Source organism: Oncorhynchus mykiss, chromosome 27 (genome assembly GCF_013265735.2).
Source record: "Oncorhynchus mykiss isolate Arlee chromosome 27, USDA_OmykA_1.1, whole genome shotgun sequence".
NCBI lineage: Eukaryota > Metazoa > Chordata > Actinopteri > Salmoniformes > Salmonidae > Oncorhynchus > Oncorhynchus mykiss.
Window position 1 is genome coordinate 13,651,720 of NC_048591.1, and position 5,000 is coordinate 13,656,719.

Here is a 5,000-nt window from a genome sequence, read left to right on the forward strand (position 1 = left end):
ACGATGGTTTGAGCAGAGTAACAGGTTGGTCCTACTTAAATTCGCTTTTGAAGATACTTTACTTAGGACAGCCAATCAGCCGTACCAGTGATTTTCTGGGAGGTGAGTTTATCGTCTCCACCTTGACTTGAGATTCAAAGTTCAGACCATTTTAAACACACAGCTGCAGCTTCACACTTTTCTGGTCCCATGTGTTAATTCATAACCCATCATTTATAACTTTTGCACGAAACTGGCGGTTCTGGCAGGCTGGCATGCTCCATGACGTCACTCCGGGGCGGTGTGCAAAGTTATGGAAACAATTCTCTATTATAACTTTTCAAATCACATCCCTCTCTTAACAAAAACACGTTCATAATTTTCCATATTACATGCACAACCCATAGTATGGAAACTTCATCCATGTAGTGGGTATACTTTCCAAGTTACAGTATTTCCTTTATAACATTTTTAATGACATCACAAAATAGCATACAAAACGACATTAGTGTTCTGTAGATTGCCTCTGACCATTCCCCACATTCTACGTTAGAAATATTGTCCCGTATTCGCAAAATAATACAGCAAGCTAGGGCAGCTACAAGTCAAGTAGTAATGAAGTAGGTTACCCACGCCTCACCCTCACCCACAGACACAAAAACATACTCTCAAGGATGCCTAGTGTCACCATCTAAGTTATATTGATATGGATTTACTGTCAAAATACAAGTCTCTCCACCCTAACAATGGGAGTCATTGTCCACGAAACGCCACAGTGGGCTGTCTCAGCTCCCGCCTATCCTTTCTTTGGATTGGTGGATACATCTCATTAGTGTAATGTTTTTTTAACATTTTTGATGAGGGTTTTTGACGTCAACCGCCAGTATTCAATGGAGAGAAATGCTATACTACTAGCCTCATGACATGAAAATGCATAGTCATCTCGAGACAACTCTGATATAAAGTATTTTGTCTCACAAAGTACACTATCCGTAGACTCGTAACATCTAAAGCATTACAAAACTTCTATCAGATCAAATAAACCTCACATAGCAAATAAGCCATTCATTTTTTTGTTGAGCAAATTTGACACTCATTGACCTCCATACAAAAACGTCTTGCTGGGTGGGCAAAACAAAAAAACAACTCTTCTCTTCCTCTTCCTCTCTGATAATAGTCACCTTGTCTGAGAGAGATTTACACAGTTATCAAAACGTCACGTCATGAAACACAGACCTTATTTGAATTGTTTCTAAAATCGATTGGAACCATTTCCGTGTTTGATCGCTAGGTTTTATGAGTATTGTAACATACTGTGGTTCTCTATTCAAATCCTGATTATGGTACTTACACTGTAGATACAACATTATTACATTATTTACAGTGGTTGATGGAATTTTACAGTATGGTAGCAGCTGCTACAGTACAATATATGTTCTTATTTGATGACATATTCAAAGTGTCTAGGTCTTAATTGCCATCTGCATACACCATTGACATTGGCTGTGTTCGAGAGCATCAAGACCATGATGTAGCATGGGTAAATTGTGACTGAATTTTGTCTTGCTGCTTGTTGTTCTATGTTGCTATGTCTGTATGCTACGTCTTGCTTGTCCTATGTTGCTATGTCTGTATGCTACGTCTTGCTTGTCCTATGTTGCTATTGTCTATATTGTAATTGTTTAAAATAACCTGCCCAGGGACTGCGGTTGAAAATTAGCCGGCTGGCTAAAACCGGCACTTTTACTGAAACGTTGATTAATGTGCACTGTTCCTTTAAAAATAAAATCAACTCAAACTCAAACCGACTGATCTACAAATAATATTGGGCAGTTATTTAGGATGCAAGCCAGGTGATTTGTAAATCAGGCAATCTCAACTTGACTTTAAAGTCGGCTGTAATAGAGCTCGCCAGCTTGCAGTCCTAAAACCTGGAAATTAGCTACCTCTGTGTCACGTTCTGACCATCGTTCGTGTGTGTTTTCCTTGTTTTAGTGTTGGTCAGGACGTGAGCTGGGTGGGCATTCTATGTTGTGTGTCTGGTTTGTCTATTTCTATGTTTGGCCTGATATGGTTCTCAATCAGAGGCAGGTGTTAGTCATTGTCTCTGATTGGGAACCATATTTAGGTAGCCTGTTTGGTGTTGGGTTTTGTGGGTGATTGTTCCTGTCTCTGTGTTTATTTGTGCACCAGTATAGGCTGTTAGGTTTTCGCGATATGTTTCTTGGTTTTGTATTGATTGTGTGTCGTCTTTATTAAACATGTATCAAGAATAACACGCTGCGTTTTGGTCCGACTCTCCTTCACCGAAAGAAAACCGTTACACTCTGGTTCATTCAGCAGTCCCTACAGGAAAAATCAATGGGAAAATATGGTTTTGGAATAAATGTATATTTTTGTATAAACGCTGAAAATAAGGTATGTGGTAAACGCAGACTTAGAAGATCTTATACATTTTGTCCTATAAGATAATCATCAGTTAATGTCACTTTCTGTGAATTTTGAAGAAATTATGTATTAATAAAAACCACATAAAGGCTTCACAATTCATGTTAACTGAATGCTATTATCTCACAGAACAAAACGTATAAGATCTCAAGACAAAGGAGATGATTGTGGACTACAGGAAAAAGAGAATTGAGCACGCCCCCATTCTCATCGACAGGGCTGCAGTGGAGCAGGTTGAGAGCTTTAAGTTCTTTGGTGTCCACATTACCAACAAACTAACATGGTCCAAGCACACCAAGACAGTCATGAAGAGGGCATGACTGTCACCCCCTGATCTGTTTCACCTGTCCTTGTGATTGTCTCCAAGGTGTCGCTTGTTTTCCCCAGTGTATTTATCCCAGTGTTTCCTGTCTCTCTGTGCCAGTTCGTCTTGTATTTCCAAGTCAACCAGCGTGTTTTCCCGTGCACCTGCCTTTTGTATTCTCTTTTTGCTAGCCCCCCCGGTTCTGACCCGTGCCTGTTTCTGGACTCTGTATCCGCCTGCCTGACCATTCTGCCTGCCTTGACCTCGAGCCTGCCTGCCACTCTGTACCTCCCGGATTCTGAACTGGTTTTGACCTTTTTCCAGTCCACGACCATTCTCTTGAATACCCCTTTTTGGATCTATAAACATCTAAGACTCCAACCATCTGCCTCCTGCGTTTCGCTTTGTGCCCTGATAACAACAACAAAGTATTTCTCCTCAGGAGACTGAAAAGATTTGGTTGCATCACTGCCTGGTATGGCAACTGCTTGGCCTCCGACCGCAAGGCACTACAGAGGGTAGTGCGAACGGCCCAGTACATCACTAGGACCAAGCCTCCTGCCATCCAGGACCTCTATACCAGGTGGTGTCAGAGGAAGGCCCTAAAAATTGTCAAAGACTCCAGCCACCCTAGTTATAGACCGTTCTCTCTGCTTCCGCAAGGCAAGCGGTACCGGAGCACCAAGTCTGGGTCCAAGAGGCTTCTAAACTGCTTTTACCCCCAAGCCATAAGACTCCTGAACACCTAATCAAATGGCTACCTGGACTATTTGCATTGCCCCCCCCCTACTCTCTATCATCTGAGCATATTCACCTACATGTACATATTATCACAACTAACCAGTGCCCCCTGCACATTGACTCTGTACCGGTAGCCCCCTTGTGTATAGTCTCGCTATTGTTGCTCTCCATTTATTTGTTACTTTTATTTCTTATTGTTATTTGTATTTTTTTTAACTGCATTGTTGGTTAGGGGCTCATAAGTATTTCACTCTAAGGTCTACCTGTTGTATTCGGCGCATGTGACTAATACAATTTGATTTGAAACCTGTGTTAACCTCAGACAATTTTCGTGTTTATTCCAAAACCCATTTTTTTTCCCCATTCATTTTCCCCATAGGGATGGCTGAACCAAAGATGGTTTAGTATAAAGATATGTAGAAACTGCTTCTCTAATATAAATACCTATTCACGCTTGTAGGCGATGTCATGGCGATGTTGGCTTGCTAAACTCATGCGCAGAAACATGTTATCGGGTGTAACGGTCGTATCGCGCCAAACTGCGCATGTGCAGGCCGTCAATTCAAAGGCACTCTTCTATATGAAGTTGTTCTTGCCGAAAATTAAAACTTGTTCGTTTGTCACATTCACGAGGTGGGAGTAATAACATGTTCAGCTACTTAAGGCAAAAGCTCGAAACTATGTTGTGCCTTTACATTTCAAGAAAATTAACAACTAAGGAAGGATTTTCCACTTCACTCATTCCCTAAACCCCGGTCTGCCGAGTCTTCCTCGCTAGAGTTCCCGAATGTGGCTGAACAAACCAGAGGTAAATCATTTCCGGGTTTAGGACTACAACAACGATTTTTTTATAACTAACCCAAGATAGACCACAGCCTGACGTTTCAAATTGAAACAAATGAGTCATAGTGGGCAGAACAAGCAGAGAGGGGTGCAGAGCCAAGCACGAGCTAGCGAGATTACTCACTTCCTGACCATTTCATTTTCTTACAGCTCACGTTGCTAAACCACGCCCCTAATAGGATATAAGCGCTCGGTCAGGTAGTGACAAATTAACAATTAAAATCAATAAATCGCGTGTCCAAAATTACTTGTCATTTGAAATAATGTGTTGCCACAACAGCGGCAAATCTAATTATACTGGGGTTATGAAACTGGCTCCATGACGTTTCATTCCGGAGGAGGGTACCATTTTGTCTCTATTGTTTCCAACCGTATTTCAAAGATTGTTATGAATAAACCAAGACAGACCACAGCCTGTCGTTTCAAACGGGAACAAATTAGTCATAGTGAGAAGAACAAGCAAGGAGGTGGGGACGATCTAGATATCCTATTGGCGCGTCGGGTGCTTCACATTTATACATCCGGTAAAATATCTTCCTCCTTGTTCTATTTGTGATAGAATTCGACAGTTTGTAGTCACAGATAGAACAAGGAGACAGATATTTCACCAGATGTATGAGTGTGAAGCATCCGGTTGGCGTTTCCACTCCCTACCAAATATGATGAGAGGAAGCCCAGTGACCGG